This window comes from Cyrtonyx montezumae, unplaced genomic scaffold, assembly GCF_038088225.1.
Source record: "Cyrtonyx montezumae isolate F1298 unplaced genomic scaffold, pur_monq_1.0 scaffold_3, whole genome shotgun sequence".
NCBI lineage: Eukaryota > Metazoa > Chordata > Aves > Galliformes > Odontophoridae > Cyrtonyx > Cyrtonyx montezumae.
In genome coordinates, this window is record NW_027072034.1 from 113,193,134 (window position 1) to 113,215,240 (window position 22,107).

Here is a 22,107-nt window from a genome sequence, read left to right on the forward strand (position 1 = left end):
TTGTGTCCCTTGTGACAAGAAAATCAAAAGAGAAAAATCTGTGAGGGGGATGGCCATCTTGGAAGGCAAGGGGCATATCTACTTTTTTTTCTAGCATGCAGATTGAAAGAGATACGTTGCCTTATGTAACATCTACAAGGCTTTATAGGAAGATGGACACCTATGCAGATTCAGTCATCTCTACTGCACTGCCTATACTGAAAGCAATAAATCCCCACTGACACAGTGAAAAGTTGGGAAAATGCTGAACGTGTCCTTGATGCCAGGTTCAAATTCTGTTGTGGTTTCTAGAGGATTTCTCTCAGTCCTTTCTTCCATGGAATGGTGTCAAAAGGGCTTCCCTCACATGGGAGGGCTTCTCATCTCACCTTCAAATATATAGAGCAGATTTCTCCTCCCTTTCAAAAGTAGTTTAATGATGCTTACTGTAACTGTACTCTCTGATAACAGTGAAAAGCAGAAGTCAGGAATGCTTCCAGTTTTAAAATGAGTGACTGACATGAATGACATGATGTGGCTGCACGCTGGATTACACTCCAGTGAGCTAATGGGCTAGAAATGAACTGCTTTGTGAAGTTTTGTGACTGTAGGAGCAATCAACATCAAAAAAGAGGCGTCAGAATACTACTTCCTTCTCTGAGGACCTAACTAGTTGGGGATCTGGATGAGCTTGAACCCTGCAGTATGGAAAATCCCTTCAATTCCCAGCAGCCCCAAATGTCTTAGCTCTGAAGCTGCTATGAAAGCAGTATGTGGTTAACTCAACCATTACAACATAAGTTTAAAAGCTAGAACTCTGTGATTGAAGTTTTAGTTGCATACAATTCCCACAGCATTGCCAAACAGAACAGTTTTTCCCATTGTTATTGGGTAAGATGTCCACTGAAGTCATATATGTTCCTGGCCCGTGGCTACAGAGCCTTTATCCCTATGGCAGGCACATCGTGCACTTCTTTATCTCTTTTTTAATTAAATGAGGCTCCTTAGAAGACTAAATTATAAGTCCAAGGTGAATCAGGTGAAGGAGAGAGAGGCAAAAGTCTTGAACACCCTTTGAAAGAACAGTTTGGGAAGAGAGAATGAGAAAATAAGCATTTGTGTCCCTCAGTACATCATGTAGCATGTAACAAGTGCTTTTAAACGGAAGGTGCCTCCTTCTCCAATGGCAGAAGTTTGGCAGAGAAAACCTCTGCAGTACACAGACATAGGTAAACACTTCTTTGAAGCCATGCTCCAAAACAGAAAAACTGAGGGGCTGTTTTTCAGCAGAAAAATCTTTAATCGAATAAAACCTTTCTGCTAGCTCTCATATTCAGTCAAACTTGGAAACAGTGGTAAGTGCAGTTTGGCTGATACCATCTAAATAAGTACAGTAACTTTTACCAAGTGTTTTCTAAAGGTACAGTTATCACTGTTTCTGGCCCTTTAGCAGTGACATCCAAGCCTTTCAACAAGCCACAGACACTTTTCCCTGTAGCATCCATTGCAGCCCATATGATAAAGAAGAATCACATGAAAGGTCTGAGGACTGGATGTGAAGTGGAGCCTTCCTTAAGTCACAAAGAGTTTGGATCAGGGGTATGTTTTACAAACTTTTTGTTGTCTACTAACTTTGATAAGGATGGATGTTTTGCTATTGTAGTTTTGGAATATTCCATACAGGAGGTATCAGATAGACAGGTAAGCTCTGCTTGAATTTCAGAGGTATGGAATTACACGAGCCCTCTTTTCCCACTCTTCAGTCAGACCTCTCTTAGCAGGTGCTTCTCCTTAGGAAGGATAAGGGAAGAACTATCACTTTGCAAATAAGTTATTTATCTCCACTTATATTTAAAATCCTGTTTTTAACTCAGTGACAAAGCTGATTATTATTAAATTATTATATAAGTTTGGCACTTATGACATTAAGATTGTCTCATAGCCCTTCTAGTCTTTCCAGGGTCTGATGAAGGTAAGTTTATTTTTAGAAGTTTCTGGAGAACTAGCTCTTTATGATCTCTGGACCTACCTGAATTGGTAATAGCTGTCAATGTGTGGTCAGAATGAATGACCAGAGACATATCTGAAGGGATATTCAAATTTGAGCCCAATTTAATCCCAAGAATAAACTACCTTAAAAAAAAAAATTGACACCACCACCAACAACAAAAACAACCACAAACTGAAGAAGAGAGCAGGCATACAACTGTAATACCTTCCCTTCATATTTTTTGCTTGTTCCTTCCTTCACCAGCCACAAATCACTCTGAACTGATTGTAATTTATTTATTTACAGTATCTAATTGTTCATGGGCTGTATGTTGCTCAGGTGATGAATCTCACCCAAAGACCTGAATGCAAGCCATTTACTGGTATCTCTAGGTCATCAAAGGAAAATTGCTGTGAAAGATTCACTGCAGGATCCTAGTTAACTAGACTATAAGCATCTCATCTTTCACTTCTTCATAAATCATCTTGTTTATTTGGTAGAACACTAGATACATTTTGAATTCCATTTGTTTTCTCATTCACTTCTTTCTTCACTCAGTAGGAAGGGACTATTAACTTGAAGTTTCCATTGCCTGTTGATTAGAAAAGTTCACCAATTTTCAGATACCTGTTCAGAAGTAGTGCCAACTTTAATCAAACCATGAACAAATAGTCTCTGATAGTTTTTTCTTTCTGCCTTCCACAGCCTAGCTACAGTCCTTTATTTACCACACCATGCTTCCACACATTGTTTATGTGGACTTCAGCAAAGCATATGACACTCTTTCCCATGGCATTCTCCTGGAGAAGCTGGCTGCTGTGGCTTAGATGGATGTACTCTTTGAAGAATTAAAAAAACATCTGGATGGTGGGGCCCAAAGAGTCATTGTGAATGGAGTTGACAGTTGATGACAGGTGGCATTCCCCAGAGCTCAGTGTTGCAGCCAGATATGTTTTAATTTTTTATAAACAATCTTGATGAGTGGATCAAGTAAATCCTCAGTGGGTTTGTAGGTAACACTATGTTGGGTGGGAATGTTGATCTATCTGAGGATGGGAAGGTTCCGTAGAGGGGTCTAGATGGGTTAGATCACTGGGCCACATCCAGTTGTATGGCACTCAACAAAGCCAAATGCTAGTTGTTGCACTTGGGTCTTGATGTGCCTATGATGCTGGGGAGTGGCTGGAAAAAATGCCTAGAGGATGGGGACCTGTTTCTGTCACAAGTTGCACTGGGGTGTATTTGAATTGGGTACTGGGAGGAATTTCTTCAGGAAAAGGGTGGTTAGATGCTGGAACAGGCTATCTAGGGAAATGGTGGAGTCATTCTGTGGAAGTGGATGTGGCTTTTGATGGACTTAATAGTATCAGATTGATTACTGGATGTGATGACCTTACAGGATCACCAACAAAATGATTCTATGGTAAAAGGATGAATGAAGAAGTTGTTTTTATAGCATATCTTGATGTTACTGATTAGGCCTTCAAAATTCACCTGGTTAATGACTCAGATATCTATGGTTGTAGGAGATGTTAGTGGGGATTTAATTCTGTCTGCTGAATCATCTATTGATTTTATCTTTCTTGAAATAGCCATCCCTCATTGAAATATTTTTTACTGTGGCTTTGTCTTCAACATGCTTACAAGAGTGTCTTCATGAAATGCAACTCTGAACAAGAGATTTCATTTTAAAAAGCAAAAGTGGTATTTTAGTGGCACTGATTGCACTAGACTATTTGATGAATTTAGTGAAATTAATGTAAGTAAAGTTTAGTTCAGAGCACTAGATGTGAACTATAGCGTATTTCCTCACTCTGTCCTGGTAAATTTGTATATATTACTGTTGCCACTGTGCCTTAGCTTCCCCATATATAAAATAGTGTGTTTAAACTCACAGAGCATTCTTAAAGTATTAGTGAAGAAACCTATTATGTAAAATTCCTCTTGAAGCAAGGGGAATTTCTCTTAAATGTACAGGCCTGTATTTAAAGTCTCGTAAAGGATTTAAAGGCACAAAAACTCCTCCCACTTGTGTGGATCTCATTTGCCTCAAGACAGAAGAAAGAGATAAAGGAGTAATCAGGCATACACAGCAGGATGGACTGTGGAAGTGGTAGGGGACAAGTGCCTGCATTCCTTTTTCCAATTGCATGAGTATTATGAGCAAACTTTGCTGTTCAAGAAGCGTTTAGATGAGGTGCTAAGGGATTTGATTTAGTAGTTGGGTAGGGATAGTGATAGGAGGATGGTTGGACTAGATGATCTTGTAGGTCGTTTCCAACCTAATGATCCTATGAACCTATGATCCATTAAATAAACGTGTATCATGCTTTCTAAGCAGAGTAAAATGCAGTTGATTTCTTCCAGCTGACATGATCTCCAATCAACCATGTGCTCTACTATATTCCAAATCCATGTTCCCATAGTATTTATACACCTAAAAATACACACTGAAACTTTATGGTGCTCTCAAAAGTGCTAATGAAGTGTGTACTTCTCATTGAAATCATGTCTTCTTAGGTGTTGTATGAAAACCTAGTAAGTGCCTACTTTCACCTACCGGCAAATAAAACAGCTTAGAAAATGTGGCATTAAAAGAGTCAGGAGTCTAAATCCCATGAAATCATCAAGAGCAGAGATAGTATCCATACTGTCTCAAGTGATGTAAAAAAATGGATTGGGATGCCTGTGTCTGGCTCTTAACTGGAAGGAGGAGCAAAGCAGGTGCAATTCTCAGACCTCTCACCACAATACCTTCATGTTATGGTTGTAACAACCATTGCCCATTCACCACATACTGGAATCCAAGGATCACATAGCTCCGAATATCTTGGGACTGTCTCACAGACTGCTTTCATGGTCTGGAGTCACCTGACGTGAAAACATGAGGTCCTCTGAGCATGGAACATGGGATTTATCTACATGTGCACATTTCCTGGCATGAGCTATTCTTGGCATAATAAATTTGCTGTTCTAGCATGATTCTACATGTGCACACTTGTTTTCTTTTTCCCACTTTCTGTGGGAAAGTGTCCTGCTCTAGCTCTCCATAGAAATGGTCCTGGAGAGGTTCTTTAAATCTCTGTTGTCACTTGGGTGCTTTTGAAAGCATTATAGATGCAGAATGCACTCGAATTGGTTTTGTTTTCCTCAGATGCCCTTTCACAGACAGACTTATCCTTTCCACCCCGTGTTCTCCCACTGCTCTTGATTTCCCTCCACCAGTCCTGTGAATTGAATTGCACTGTAGAATTTAGGAACTTGCTAGAAAGAAAAAGCTGCTTTTATAAATTCCAGTCATGTATACAGCTGAAATCAGTGTCCATTCAGAGCATGTTTATGAAGAATTTTAGTTTGATTTGTAGCTTGTGTAAGTATGCATTAGCCTTGCAAAATAGAAAAGATTGCTTATTGTTCTACACACATAGAGCAAGACTGCAAGACAACTTCATCCTGTGCATGTACAAAAAATATATATGGGCCCAATTAATTTCTTTTCATTCTGTATTATTATCTAGACCTTGTGTTATGCTGTTTTTGAAAACAAAGTAGGCACTTTGCAGACCCTTTCCAGAAGATTTAATATCTATTCCGGTCTGTTTGTGCTGTGTGCTTATTTTTGACAGTTTTCTCTGGTAGAACAATGAAAAAACACTTGGCAGTTTAGAGTTTAATTTATAAACAATTATGGAACTTTCTTATGCAATGTAACAGGAAATGGTAATTTTCCTGTGTGCCTTGAGACATAGTGATGAAGACAATAACGCATAGTTGATCTACCCTGATAGATTTATTCTGTTGGATGACTGAAACAACTTGCAGAAATAAAGGTATGTATATTTCACATAGCTACTAAATCATAGAATCTTAAAGATTGAAAGAGACCTCTAAGACTATACAGTGCAACACTCTGCCCACCCCCACCCATGCCCACTAACCACATCCCTCAGTGCCACATCCACACAGTTCTAGAACGCCTCCAGTGATGATGACTCCACCACTTCCCTAGGCAGCCTGTGCCATGTATTACCACTCTTTCTGGTTAGAAAATTTTCCTAATATTCAACCTGAACCTTCCCTGGTGCAGCTTGAGGCCATTACATCTCATCTTTGGCACTGATGCCAAATGTCTTCTTTTCATCTGTCTTTAAAAGTCAGAGCAGTTATCGTCAGGGTACTCCACCTCTCTGACCTGGTATTCTCAGTTGGGGAGCAGAATAAATCCCCCCCAGTTCAGGAGGAAACAGTCATAGATCAACTGCTCCAACTGGACTGCCACAAGTCCATAGAGCTTGATGAAATTCACCCAAGAGTGCTAAGAGAACTGGCAGAGGTGATAGCTGATCTGCTTTCTATCGTCTATCAGCACTCCTGGTTGAGAGGTGAGGTCCCAGAAGACTGGAGGCTTGCCAGCATTACTCCCATCTACAAGAAGAGTTGTAAGAAATATCTGGGGAGCTACAGGCCTGTTAGCCTGACCTCAGTATCAGGAAAGGTTATGAGGCAGATTGCCTTGAGGTAAGTCACACAGCATGTTTGGGACAACTGGAGGATCAGGCCTAGCTAGCATGGTTTCATGTAGGGCAGGTCTTGATTGAAAACTTGATCTTCTTCTATGATCTAGCGACTCACCGGTAGACAAAGGCTGTTGACATAGTCTACCTAGGCTTCAGCAAAGCCTTTGACACTGTCTCCCACTGCATTCTCTTGCAGAAGCTGGCAGTCCATGGCTTGGACATGTACATTCTTGGCTAGGTAAGGAACTGGCTAGAGGGCTGGGCTGGGCCCAGAGAACACTGGTGAATTGAATTAAATTCAGCTGGCAACTGGTCACAAGTGGTGTTTCCCAGGGCTCAGTACTGGGACCTATCCTCTGCAATATCATTATTGATGACCTGGATGAGAGCATTGAGTGTACCCTCAGTAAGATTGCAGATGACACCAAGTCGGCTGGAAATGTCAGCCTGCCTGGAGGTAGCAAGGCCCTATAGAGGGATCTGGACAGGCTAAGTAGCTGGGCTGAAGCCAATGGAATGAGGTTCAACAAGACCAAGTGCCAGGTCCTACACTTTGTCCACAACTGTCCCAGGCAACACCACAGGCTTAGGGCAGAGTGGCTGGAAAATTGTAGAAGGAAAGGACCTGGGGGTATTGGTTAATGCATGGCTGAACATGAGCTGGCAAAAAAGGCCAATGAAATCCTAGCTCACGTCACAAATAATGTTGCCAGCAGGAACAGGGAAGTAACTGTCCCTCTGTATTCAGCACTAGTGAGGCTGCAACTCAAGTGCTGCATTCAGTATTTGGTCCCTCACTGCAAGAAAGACAGCAAGGCCCTGGAGCTCATCTAGAGAAATGCAACAAAGCTGGTGAGGGGTCTAGAGCACAGACCTTATGAGTAGCAGGTTAGGGAACTGGGATTGTTCAGTCTGGAGAGGAGGCTCAGAGAATACCTTAATACTCTCCATAAGTACCTGAAGGGAAGTTGTAGTGAGCTGGGGGGGGGGGGGGTCAGCCTCTTCTCTCACTGAAAGACTAGAGGGAATGGCTTCAAGTGGCATCAGGGGAAATTCAAACTGTATGTTAGGAAATAATTCTCCAAAAGAGTGGTCAAGCACTGAAGCACAAGTCTTATGAGGAGCGGCTGAGGGAGCTGGGATTGTTCAGTCTGGAGAAGAGGAGGCTCAGAGGAGACCTTATTGCACTCTACCACTTCCTGAAGGGGGGTTGTGGTGAGGAGGGGGTGGGCCTCTTCTCCCTGATAAGTAATGACAGGACGAGAGGGAATGGCCACAAGTTGCGCCGGGGAAGATTTAGATTAGACCTGAGGAAGCATTTCTTTTCTGAAAGAGTGGTCAGGCACTGGAATGGCCTGCCTAGGGAGGTGGTTGAGGCACCATCCCTAGCGCTGTTCAAGAAGCGTTTAGATGAGGTGCTAAAGGACTTAATTTAGTAGTTGGGTAGAGATAGTGATAGGAGGATGGTTGGACTAGATGATCTTATAAGTCCTTTCCAACCTTATGAACTTATGAACTTATGAACTTATGAAATGGGTGCCCAGGGAGGTGGTAGAATCACCAAACCTGGAGGAATTTAAGGAATATTTAGACAATGTGTTGAGAAGTATAGTTTAGTGAGAACAGCTGGTGAAGTATGGACAGTCAGACTGGATGATATTGGAGGTCTTTTCCAACCTTGGTGATTCTATGACGTAAAAGGAACCTTAAACCAATTTTGCAGTTTTCTTTTTCTTGGGACATTCAGTTGCCAGGAAAGCTCCTGCTGGAAATTCAAAATTCCAAATGGCCATCCTGAAAACATGAGCCTTTCATCCACCTTCTATGGGGTAAGGATGCTTTCAGTTTTCTGAACTGAGATACCTTGGGCTGAGGGAGCACCAAGATCCAAGAAACTGAGAACATATTCTGAGGAAATGACTTTATTTACTTAGTCCATTGTTGCAGTTCTCCCTCTGATCTGATGTGCCACAGATATTCTCATGGAGGAGAAAAACCTCCTAGAAGTTACAGAAAACTTGCAGTAGGAGCTGAAAACTCATGTGAGTTCAACTCTGCAGAACCCAGCAGGACAGAATATAGCATCTTTCTAATTACTGGAATTAGAATTGCCAGGCAACTAAGTATCACAGAGGGGTAGCCAACTCCATTAATCAGCTTAACCCTCCATCACAATCCTCTGATACCGCTTTTGTCACTACGTTGTCTCAATAATCAAATCTGCAATTAAATGACCCTTTGCAACCTGACATTCCCAGGTGCAAATGAAACCTAAAGCTACATTGGTTGTTGTCTATGCTTTGTAGGGTTTGGTGGTCATTCTTGTTTTGGAGTAGAACTCATTTGCTCAAAATCTCACCTTAATCCATGACATGCAGCAGACATTGTCATCTTGTCCTGTTATTTTAATTGGGCTTTTTTTTGTCATGGATGCAATTTAAAAGGGCACTCTTTTGATTAACATCCAGAACTGTACGCATCTCTATGAATTTAACTTTTAGGTTTTGCCAGAATCTTTTCTTTAAGCACAAAATCGTGGAACTGTAGGGGTTGGAAGGGATGTCTAGAGATTACTGACTCCAAACCCTGCACCAAAGCAGGCTCCCTAGCCCAGGTTGCACAGGTGGGCATCCAGGTGAGTCTGGAACATCTCCAGAGGAGACTCCACAACCTCTCTGGGCAGCCAGTTCCAGTGCTCCATCTCCCTTACTGTGAAGAGTTCCCACACTCATTTGTGTGAAAATTCCTATGATTCAGTTTGCGACCAGTACCCCTCATCCTATCATCACACACTGCTGAGAAGTGTCCAGCCTCATTTCTTTGCCTTCTGCTCCATAGATATTTATAGATGTGTATATAGATGTCTTCTATTATCAAGGCTGAACAGATCCAGGTCTCTCAGCATTCCCTCATAAGAGAGGTATTCCATGCCCTTCATCATCTTTGTAGCCTTCCACTGGACTCTTTTGAGAAGATCCCTGTCTTCTCTGTACTGGGGAATCCAGAACTGGACACAATACTCCAGGTGAAGCCTCAACAGGGCAGAGTAGAAGGGAAGATCACCTTCCTTGACCTACTGGCCACACTCTTCTTAATGCATGCCATGATCCTATTGGCCTTCTGGGCCACCAGAGCATGCTGTTGGCTCATGGCCACCCTGTCATCTACCAGGACACCCAGGTCCCTCTCCTCAGAGCTCCTGTCCAGCAGATCATCCTCCAGCCCATACCAGTGCATGTGGTTATTCCTCCCTAGAAAGAAGACTCTATACTGGCTCTTGTTAAACCTCATCTGGCTCCTTTCTGCCCAACGCTCCAGCCTATCCAGGTCCACAGTTTTTGAGCTTTTGATTACCTTGAAACCTGAAACCTAAAATGATACTTCAAAACAGCACAGTCAGACTGGTTTGTAAGTTGTACGGTCTGGTTTAAGGAAGCTGGGAAAACAAACACAAAGAGAGGATAGGAGGGCTGTTTTCACTGTATCACTCAAAAATCTATTTAACAGGGCTAGCTTGGTTCACAGAGAACCATCTTGACATTGAAGAAGTTGATTCATTCACAACTTAGTTTATTCCTCTCAGCATCTTTCCTCTAATATTTACAGCTTAACTGTTGTATATTAAATTTTTATCTAATTATGAGCTCTAGCTCAGACTACACAATAATTAAAATTTATGATATTTGGGTTTTAGAAATATAGCAATTGTCTATTGCAGAAATTAAAAATTACAGTCAGTGATTTTTTAAAACCTCTTCATGTTCTTTCACTGTCTGATTTGTTATATTCATTCCTTAGCTGTGAGCTGCCTGGGACAGAGAATGTATTTCGTTATTTTTACTCAAAGAGTTGCTCACTGAGCAACTTGTGTATTACTGAGAGAAGTTGGGGTATACAGCCATGAAACAGCTGGGGAATTAAGCATGAGCATTAACTACAGTTTGGAGGCTTCTTTTCTTTCCCAGTCATATAACTACTCATTAACCTGGCCACAATCACGTGTTCAATCAACAGAGGACTCAGATACCCACAAAGCACTGTACCCTGTCTTTGCCAACAATCAGTCATACACCCTACTCATCTGGAAACCACAGAATTAGGAGAAATGCATACATCTGTGTTCAGGACTGCACCACAGGAAATGATCTCACAGAGCCAGAGGAGAGGAAGGGAACGAAGAAGGCAAACTGTGGTAAGAAAGACCTAGGTGTCAGTCAGTCTGGCTGACTCCGTACTCTAGCCATGGAAAACAAGCCACATAACACCTCCAGTTTTCAGGAAGAGGCAGTTTTACCTTCGTAAGATGCTAGGAAAAGGAAAGAAACTGACACTAACAATATGGAAGCCACAGCTCCACAAGACCTTTTGTCAATGGTTTATGGACTGGTTTGGCCCAGTTCTGTGACAGTTGGTGTAGGGGACCCATGCCCTGGGAAAGGGGAAAAGGGAGATAGGCCTAGAAATAAAACAGCAGCAACAATCTGAGGAGAAAAGCTAATTTACTAAATAAGATATCGGAAAGCAAAATGACACAGTATAATACAATATTTGGGGAACATATTTCTTCTTCTCTTCTGAGACAGGTATACCCATGACTATCAATGATCCATAGAGCTGGAGCATTAAGTCTTTAATTCTCAATACACTACATGATGTTGTATTGTGGAATATCAGTACCAAAAATCATAAAACCATGACACCCTTGCATTCCACATTCAGAAGAAAGGGCAATACCTGAAGCCACCTTTCATGCACTATTTTGAACATTCCATCAACCATGCAAACTACTCATGCAAGCACAGTCAGCTCAGCAGGAGCCCAAGGCAGCTCCCAAATACTCCTACAACCCACATTTTCTGTTCACAGACTTGTTCTCTGACATGGCCTCTATCCAACATATAGAGATCCCGAAGAGAGGAGTTCATAGAGTTTGTAATAATGACAGGAACAGCACAATGAGAAGGTGTTACAAATAAAGAAAAAAAAGGAATGCTCACCCATTTCCAAGGATCTAGGCATGCAAAAATAACTCCACAAAGGAGGAACTGCCAACAAGAGAGCCTTTGCTGGTGATAGCCAGCCCTTAAATGAGATATAAGCCAGGCTTCACCCCTTTTGGTCACACAGGTGATTTGTCTTAACCTGTGCTCCCAGGGCTGATAGGGTCTTTTCTATAAGTGGTCAATCAGTGACTGAGTCTGTGACTCAGCAGTTACCATACAGAGTTTCATCTCAAACATGTCTCTCAACAATTTGAGACCACAGGATGAAATCTTTTGTAATTCAGTTTATCGCCGAGTTTCTGAAACCTGACATTTGCATTTCTCAAGCGCAGTGTGTCTTTGAGATCAAGCTTCAGCTATGTTACTACTAGCAGCAGGGACAGAAAACACATTAGTTGTGGATTGCTAGTGCAGACGTGTTCCATGGTGGAGGAGCAGAAGGTTATGTACTGCATATCACTAAGATCTAGGGCTTGTAGGAAGCAGGGAAGACACACCTAAAGAACTTACAACAGAAATCTCTGGGGCCACAGGGAAATCCCTCTACACTCCATGGAGGAATCTTTCAATCTGCAGCCTCCTAATCTTTTCCCTATCTCTTTTCCTTAGAGTGGGCGGGAATAACTTTTCTGGAAGTAAGCATGTTCTAGCAAACCATCTGGCAAAGCAAATCATAATGTGAACCTTGCTGCTTCTGCTTCCATGGTACTGGTCTCCAGCACAAGTTTGAACTAAGTTGTTCCTAGTGCTACCACATGGTGACTCTTCCATCAGTATGCTCCCACAAAAGTTGTGCAGACACCCATTGTTGCCTGAGTCAGACAAGTGGTGTTGATGGAAAGAAAGACTTGTTTCGTGGTATAAACTTTGGTGATGACCAATATTCTGTCACTCTTGAATAGCTTTGTGCAATGTAAGGTGATGGATTCTAATTGCCTACCTAATACTGTCCAGAATTAATTCATGTTTTAGCTAGAATACTTCCTTTAGAAGACTTCAGATTTCGTTTAGAGATAGGAACCTACCTGTCTACCACATGCAGTAGTCAAAGGAGGATATTATCTCCGAGGAGGAAGGATTATCATGGAATGGAATAAAAAAGTTCCCATATAATATATCACATATTCAGGTAATGTAAATCAAATCAGAATCTCTGAAGCACAAAGAACTATTCTGACTTACACCATTGTTAAGTATCTGAGTCCAGACTTCTTTGTTTTTAAGGAAATCTTTGAGCTTCACTGTAATGCTACTGTTGAAATAAGAGGTAGGGATTACATTTGTGAGGCTATGATGAAGTGTGCTGTACTTCGTACCTGATAAGAGTAATGTGTTTATTTATTAGGTGGGTAGTAGGGAAGATTTATGTCCTTAATGATGTATTTGCCTTGCTTTTGTGTATTTGGTGTTTTGCAAATGACAACCTTGTAACTAATGCAACTTTGCTTAATTGCATCCTATTTTCTTCAAAACCAGCGAGGACATGAATTTTCAAGGAGATATCCTTAAACATAAACCTGAAGGCATAAGAATGATCCTCTACATAAATGGAAGTACAAAGGAATGGTAGTAAAAAGACAAATTGGATGGCTACTAGAAATCAAGCCACTTGCTGTTTTTGCCATAGAGAGGTCACTTTCAATCAATAATTTTGAAGAAGTAAGGTATTGTTTATTTGTTTTTGCATTTAAAAACTGAGATAAAATATCAAACACATTAGACATGATACAATAAACTAATTTGGATTAACTATGATCTGAGGTATACCAGACAATCGAACTTGAATGAACAATGGAGAAGCACTAAACAAATTGCCTGATTGAGTTTGAGTAGCAACCATATTGCAGTAACACAAGTGTTACCACAAACAGTCTAGCAGCACTTGGGACCCAAGTTAATGTTTGGCAGCTGAAAAACATGATTTACTGTTCAGGTACGTAAAAGAATTATTTAAAAGTGATCCTATCTATCTCCTTAGCACAGGCTCACAGGTTTGAATCACAGAGAAAAAAAGTCTCCTTGAGAAGCTGACAGTTCAAGGATGCAAAGGAAAAATTTGCAAGGACACATACGGAAAACCTGAGTTATGCTCAAGTAAATTTGATTCACTGTAAATGTCACTGCAGATAAAGCTCTTCAAGAAGGGTGCAAGAGTAGACATGACTTGGATGGTGAGCTCTCTGCTGGCAGGATGCATCATTAGAAGAAATCTATTGTGAAGATTTCAGCTGATATTCATTTTTCAGATTGGTTAGTGACCTGCTAGCCACACAGATAGGTCATGTGGACTCCTTACAGGGCAGGAAGTATTTTTACATTAGATAACCCTCTTGGAACATGATTTTCATCCATAATACCATGGACAGCATATGCAAGTGTTGATTCTTTTGTTCTCTCCCCATCTTTTGGAAGGAACAGTTAGAAGGCATTTTTCTTGATATCACTCTTTGTCAAGAATAACAAAGTCCAATGGAAAACACTCTGTATCATTTTGGACATTGAAATACTGCAACAGGGCTTGATAGACAGAAAAACAGCAACTGGTACATGATTAAATTATTACAATCAATCAAGTTAAGGGATGTGAGACAGCGTTGGTGAGCTCTTATCTGAGGCATATCAACACAGCTCTGAGCTGTATTATATTAACAAAGAGATCCTCCTTCTTTTTGCTAGCAGTATCAATCAGTACAGTACTGACAGAATAAAGTGACTACAAAGACTCTGGCTGTCTGCTCCTCCATCAGAGGAGCTCTCTTTCTCCTGGTCAGGGGGCCTGCAATTTTTCTGCAGCTGTTTTTATTAAAAAGATCAACCCCTGATTTGACAGTGCTCCTGACATTTGTTTTTCATACTTAGTTTTCTAGGCTTTGTTTCTGACCAAAGATAAATCTTTATCTAATGTCTAAAATGTATTACAGAATTCTCAAATCTACATTTCATTTAATCAACATTAAGATATATTTGGTTACTTTAATTAAAAACTGTTGTTATATAGCACTTAAGCATTAAGCTAAAGCACTTTAGTTCATCATGCTGGAGTGATTAGTCACAGTTTTTATACATAGTGTCTACAACAGGTATTGTATTATTCATATGATAGCTAATCACCTTCTGGCAAGTAAAAAAACTCACATTTGCTAGCACTGTGATGCTAGCACACATTCCACAAGAACTTTCTATCAAACACTTCCCTTGTGACTCTGGAATTCTCTTGGGTCACAATGGGAAATGGGAGTGAGGTTTGGCTGGACTATTGTGCATGCAGACACTGACATTTGGTCATATGGTGAATTAGAAACATGCAAGCCAGCTCTGATTCAAAACCTACAAGTGTTACCAGGGCTCCAAATGAGATGCATTTGTTGAAGGGTGGCAGCCTGCTAAACCTCTGTGGTTATCAGGTTGGATATTATAAAAAAATTCCTCTCTAAAGGAGTGGTGCTGTGCTGGCACAGGCTGCCAAGTAAGGTGGTGCAGTCACTGTCCCCAGAGGTGTTCCAAAACTGTGTGGATGTGGCACTGAGGCACATTGTCAGTGGGCACTGGGGGGATGGGCTGTCAGTTGGACTGGATGGTCAGCGGTCTTTTCCAACTTCAACAACTCTGTGATTCTATGATTCTATAGTCACTTTAATCCTACATCACCTCTGAAAGATGAAGTCACTGTGATCTCTGAAAGAGGAATGCTGTCATCTCTGGAGCAGCGTGGACAGGCTGGTTTTTGTAGGTAAAGAGAGCAGCTCTTCTAGTTGGGTTGTGGACTTGCAAAGGTTCTCATTTTTGCATAAGACAGAAGGGAAGGAAGGTGTGGACAACACCAGGGCATTGTCACCTGCCTGAGAACCTTCTCTAACTCCAAAGGAACCATTAATAATTCAGGGTGCTCCTCGGGAGCCCCCATCAGACTTACAGCTTTGGTAACTAGCCAAGAACTGATGCCCAAGAATGAAATATCCATGTGAGTCACGGAGAGGAAAAGCTAATGTAATATTAAAACTAGAAATATCCATTCTGTCAAATGAAATGCCCTGCTGTTTGATCCCATTTACTGGAGTAAGGCTTTATATCAAAGCATCTTGGGTTTTAAATTACATGTCAGATGTAATTTTGCACTGCAGACATGAAATGTGGGACTGTCCTTTAAGTGAATAAAATAGTAGCTCGAAGTGGCTGACTAATAGTGAGCTCACTTGCATAATGGCTCCAATTGTGGCACCTGGCCACATCTGCAAAAGGGTGTTTGGAAAATAGCCATGGATGCTGACAGGAAAGTCGATTATTGACATGGTATCTCTGTTTCCCTTGGAAAGCATCCCTACTTTGCAACAGATTCTTCCAGGAGGACCCAAAAAACAGAGCAACACCACACTCTTTTTAGGATTTTATGACAGTAACTTCAGTGATCTAATTTCTGGGAGGACCTGTAGCGTTTATGCAATAAAAGACTTCTGCATTTCTCATGCAGATAGACAGAAATCTTGTGACCACGAGATCTGTCACTGGTTTTCTGAATTCCTTCAGAAGCCACTGCTTTGTGAACACAGTAGTACAAAACTAAGTTTCTTTTCCTTTCCTTCCCTTTCTTGTGGAATAACATTTCTGAATACATATTCAAACTTACTTCAAGAGGTTTTCTTCCTCTTACAAGCCATTCATCTACCTTGATTTATTATCCAGCCTTATTGTATCCATGATAACAGTGTGCCTGTTGGGATTTGAAGACACAATTAGAGCCTGTGTTTCTATTGTTGTACTTTCTGTCTCTCTGTGTTTGAATTTTAATACTAGAAGGAATTTTAAGGATGATTATCTTCCCATTCTTTACATTAAAAGCCTTGAACACCTAGAATAGATGGCAATCCCTACAGGCAATTTTAATTAGGTTTTCTCTCATTGATTATCATCCATAATACAATTCTAGAGGTAGATCTGGTCTGCGTTGTGCAAAGTTCTGTATGAATATGGGGAAAGGGATCTACTTCAGCTGATTTTAGCAATATGGAAGCAGAGCATATACACCAAGGGGCTGAAAGGATTCTCTCTCTACATTGTAGAGAGACAACAGGGATGTTCTAGCCCATTCTAGGATACATATTTTAGAAAGGTGGAATGAGTCTTCTTGCGGGAATGTCTCTGTCTTTTAACTGAGGCGATCTAAACAAAGAGATTGATTTTGATGCCCTGATCTCAGGAGGCTGGAGTGAGAACCGCTCTGGTATGTGTCCTTTTTCACCTCAGGAGAAGACAGCCCTTACACAACTGGTTCCAGTTTCAACCAAAGCAAGGGGGCAAGAAGGCCATTAGAAAAATAGTACAAAGTGATGAAATAATTTACATGTGTCAAACTAGAGACAAAAGTGGCTTTCAGATGTCTTGCCTCCTCAGCTTAGTACTTGAGACAGCAGATAGCACTAAAGACCTCAGCAAGTCTGAAAGGTGGAGATTCAAAGAACAGCTCCCTGGTTTGATGAAGATGAGAGTCAGTTTATACAGTCTGAGAAGAAATAACAAAGGCAACTGTTTGCAAAGGTTTCTACAATCTTTGTGTCTTACTTTCCTCACTGAAGGTGGCAGGGCTTGAGGAGGCTTTGAGGATACATCTAAAATCTGATTGTCTCCCTGTAGGAGGCTCTTCACACTAGAGTTACTTTTTAGCATGTCGCTTTCCATGTGGTTGTCCAAATGAAGCTTCTGATTTTGTCACAGTCTGACATCTGCACCAGATACTCCATCCTCGAGAGCCTCTCCTTGATGGCTTTTTAATCAGTTGAATGGTCAATTACAGAGTTGGTTGGGTGCGTTAAACACAATGGATCATATTTCTTTTCATTTTTACTCTCTATTTACAGATTGTCTGGGAATAGATTTGAGGACTTCCTCAGATTTATTTGTTATTTAAAATAATTCATAAGTTTTGCTAGCAAATAATTCGTAGCTGGTAGATTGTTCACAAGCAATTTGTTGAGGATATTTGGAATGCATGCAATGTTGGTTAGATGCATAATTCTTTTCATATTGCTACTGTGCCCTGATTGTATAATTTATATAACAAAATACACAGCAAATTATGAATTTTACACTTGCTTGCACAATGAGAAATTTACTCTCAGTGAATATTTTGCAGATTCAGTCTTAACATTCATTTTTCATGAGCATTCATTCTGGCAAAGTTGCTTTGCTAAAATATTTCTGGAAAACAAACACCAAAGGATCTTAAACACAGACAAAAGGAAGTGAAAACAAGTAAGCATTCACTGAAAAACGCTTGTTCGATTCAAACGGTATTGCTGCTGTGTTTGGTATTTTTTGCCTAAACCTTCATCTTGGTGCTAGTCTGAAGACTGAAAGTAGATGTCAGCTTAAGAGTGAGCAAAACCAAATGTCCACGTGAGTCCATTGCAGTGCAGTGATTCAGGACTCTAAGTCACGCATGGCCAGTGCACACCATGCTGCTGAATGTAGCCCTGCACTGTCAGCTTTGGAGCATTCCCCTGAGAAATCTCAGCCTGTTGGCCTAGGGTTTGATTATTTTATTTTTTAATTCCCTTGCAGTTTCACTCATCAAGCCATTCAAGCAAAGTATGGCAAAACCTGAAAGCCCTGGAGGCATTACTTATTTATTTTTACACATCCTCCAATAAGTTAGTTTAGTTGTTTTGAGCTTGTTTTATAATATTGCTTTTTTTTTTATTTTAAGTATTTTGTTTATTTATTTGTTTGTTGTTTTTGTTTTTCTCCTTTTAGCTGGGGTGTTCTTTGATTCTAAGCCTCAGAGTAGCCTTGCTGACTAAAACCCCTGGTATTCACTTGAAATGACCAACACTCTCACCTGCCTCTGGTCTCCTGCTCACCTGTGGTAGGCAGGGAGCAGAAATGCTGGCAGAGTTTTGTATTGAGCCATTCATAATCTGAAGCCAAGTTTTTCAATTAAGCTTGCCATATTTCTTATGTACATCCATGTTTGCCCATGTTAAGCACTGGCTGAGTAACCAGGCCATTTCCCTGAAATATGCAGTACATATCCTCCATCTGGGGTTAAGCCCCAGAGTTATTAATTCTGAGTATAATTTTACAATCTACTTGCTAGTGCTGGGAGAAGCCCAATCCTGCACCACTGTTTCCTCTGGCTTCAAAAGGTTGTATTTCTGGATTCTTTTCTCCTGCAGAGCTGGTAGTATGAGTCCAACCAATTTTTATTGTAAGCAGTGGAGCCTTATTTGGCCCTATATTTCAAGGTATTCTGGGCTAATTTCTCCCTTTTTTGTGTAATAAAACTGAAACTGGGGGGATTTCAGAAATCTTGAAGTTGACCATATCTGTCCATCTGAACATCTGATATGTGTCATGTCTGTTAATGGTCACCTCACACAGGGACTGTCTGCAGCTTCCTACATACACTTTCCATCTGTGGCAGAATGCATGGTGTAGTGCATGTCTTCAGGAATTAGATGGTTGGCCCAGAAAATGATTGCCACTTCTGTAATGGAGGTGTAAGAGCACACCTGCTCCAGACATGGAAGTAAAAGAGGACAAATTCTTGTTTTCCAGCCTGCATGAAACAGACACAGCCTGCCTGTGGTGTGGCTGCTCTTTCTGTACACACTCATCTGCAGACTTTAATTAACTTCCCTGACTGAGCAGAGCCGTTGCTAATGAAGCAGCTAATTTTGAGAGCAGGGGGCATATTCCATCATTTAATGCATTCGTGTGATTCCATAATGCCTTGTTTCCCTCATCAGTTAGTTCTTTCTCTTTTCTTTTTTATTCGTTATACCTAACTCTGACTCCTTTCCCACATGGATATCTGTGCTCTGCCTTCAATTACATTTCTGCAAAACCTATTTGAGCTGGATACAAAGTTCTAGTTCAAGATTTACCAATATCTAATCTCAGGAGAAAAGGGCCATGAAAGGCAGAAAACCCCAAAATGGATTTATGTGCTCACTTGAAATCAACACATGTCTCTGAATGAGATTTCTCTCCATCCTCAGAATGGATTCTGTCCGTAAATACTCTGAAGAAAATAAAATAAAACAATTTTTCTGTTGTTGTTGTTCACCATTTGCTGCTTTCAAGACACTGTGATTTTTGCTGGGGAGGAAGGTTGGCACATCTGGCTGGAGGTTTACTGTCCGACACAGCCTCTGCCAGGATCTCCATATGGATGGAAACCTCACCAATGTGGTATCCTGAAAGTTTTTTCCATTGCCCTGTGTTTGTGTGTTTGTTTTTTTTTTTAACTATATCTTATCTTCAAGCCAACTTGTCCTAGAAACTTCAGATGAAGTTCAGCTGAAATCTCTTGAAATCAATTTTGAGAAGAGGAAAAGCTCAAAGGGAGCATACTTCTTGGAAGCCCAAGAACTTCAAAATGACATGGTCTTCAGAAGATATTGAAAGTCTGAGCAAGGGATGAAGGAAGCCTACATTTCCAGCTGAAAAGACAAATATAACTACAGTCCTTTACAATGTTCAGCTTAAAAATCTTCACGTGTCCACCATTTATGAGCTGGTTTGGCCTGGTTCCATGACTAATGGGGTGAGGGGACATCCAGCACAATGTCTAGCTCTTGAGAGCACTGGCAAATGGGAGAACCTGCTTGGATGTCAGAAACAAAAGAAACACCAGAGACAAAGTTAGGAGCAGTGATTATGAATCTCAGCATCCAGCAGCAAGAATCAGGTAAACTCTTGGAAGCCACATGACTGTGAAACCTCTTGTTGGAACTTTATTACAGAATCACAGAATCATTAAGGTCAGAAAAGACCTCTAAGATCACCTGATCTAACCATCAGCACATCCCCACCATGCACACTGACCGTGTACTCCATGCCACATCCACATGGTTCTGGAATACCACCTCCTCGAACAGACAATTCCAACTCATCACTTCTCTTTCCGAATTTTTTTTCCTAATATTCATGGCCTGAAGAAAAAGTTCTGCAGACCACTTACACGTCTTTATCCTTGCCTCGATCCCAAGGCAAGGAAAGAAAAGAAGATGATCAGAGAACATCCACAGGCAATAGGAAGGGAGGCTGTATTAGTGATAGCTCTTTGCTCGATTGTCATTCATTTAATTTGTAATTTAGAGGTAGAAAGATGTTTCTGTGATTCATTCAGAGGATATTTCCTGAGGTATGAAGTCTGTTAAAATGAAAGATGATTTAATGTGATTAGAAAGATTATCGTTGTGCTCTGGGCAGAGGGAGTAGTATGACAAAGCACAGCTTAGAAGTATACCTCTCTGCTCTTAAATTCTGTGTGCGTTCCCTTCGATGTCATGCAGTCTGCTGGATAGGAGGCCTGAGGTTACTGATCCTAGCATTTGGCAGGTTTTTGAGACTGGCATTCCCAAGCTTTCTCAAGCAATGTGCTGATTTTCCTCAATTTATGAAGGTGAAGATGTTGCATGGGAAGGGAGAAAAGAAGGGACAAGTGAGAAATATAAGAAGGGAGCAAACAGAAGTTGATGCAGCCAAGGTCATGCCTGGGAATAGCTCCTGTATGCCTGAAGCCAAGCAGCAGCAAGTACTGTGTCCATCAGAGCAGCCAGGCAGAGAGAAAGGTTTTATGTATACAAAGGATATTTTTCAGATTGGAATGGTTGTTCAGATAAAAAATGAGGATATGAACAGGACCAGAAAGTCAAATAATATGACTTGAGATATGTCTTTTATACGTTGTAATTTAGGGATCAATCTCACTACTATTGTTATTATTATTGCTAAGAAGAAGAACAACAGAAGAAAACCTAACTCAGGAGATCTTATTGATCTTCTATGGAGGATTGAGGGGCTTCTCAGAAAAAAAAAGAAAAATTATGATATTATCCAGCATAGTCCTCACAGCCAATGAGGACAGAAGAGATCCAGGCAACAGTCTGACACTGATCAGCTGTGTAAAGTTGAGTAACTTACTCTGAGACTTACTTTCCCCTCCTAATATCTGTAAGAATAAGTCTTTCTCCTCACTGTGACCCTGCACAACAGCTAAGAAGACAGGTTCTGATTCTGGTTTTGGTTTAAGGATTAGTGATGCTAAAGAACCACAAATACAAGTGCCAATAATGAAATAAAAGTAAACATGAAATACAGCATCATCTTATTAACCATTAGTAAAACTGCAATATTTTACTTTTAGCTGTGTATTGACTATATTGATTCCAGCCCTCTTTAAAGCAGTACTTGGTTTAAAGACACTTATTTACTTAAACAATTTCTCTTTAGAAGGGAATATACTGACAGCAAATATTGCCTCTAGTATATACAAGTTAAAACATACTGGAAGCTTATGTTTTTGTCTTGTACGTTTTAATGCAGAGGGAGAAGTATTGCTACTATGCTAGGAGCAGTAGGTATTTTTAGTAGCTGAATATCAATGAATCAGTGCCTTCCCAATCTTTCATGAGATCATGGAGAACATAGAAGTATCAAGTTGTGTAAACTGCTGTAAGAATAAAAAATACTAACAAGAAATATATCATTTGAGCTTCTTCATTTCACTCGTAGATTGAGGATGTTCATGAGTTGAATCTCACAAAGAAACCTCTTGTGACAGAGTAATATACTGCAAGTGCATTCAGGTCCTGTAGGATTTCAAAATCATTCCTCT

General features: G+C 40.7%; 1 protein-coding gene and 1 pseudogene across 1 annotated transcript in view; one reads left to right on the forward strand and one right to left on the reverse strand.

The window, feature by feature from the left end:
• Positions 1-22,107, reverse strand: part of HMOX1 (heme oxygenase 1) — a 456,522-nt gene that overhangs the window by 285,450 nt on the left and 148,965 nt on the right. The gene's annotated exons all lie outside the window — the stretch shown is intronic.
• Positions 6,096-7,922, forward strand: LOC136051451 (uncharacterized; annotated as a pseudogene).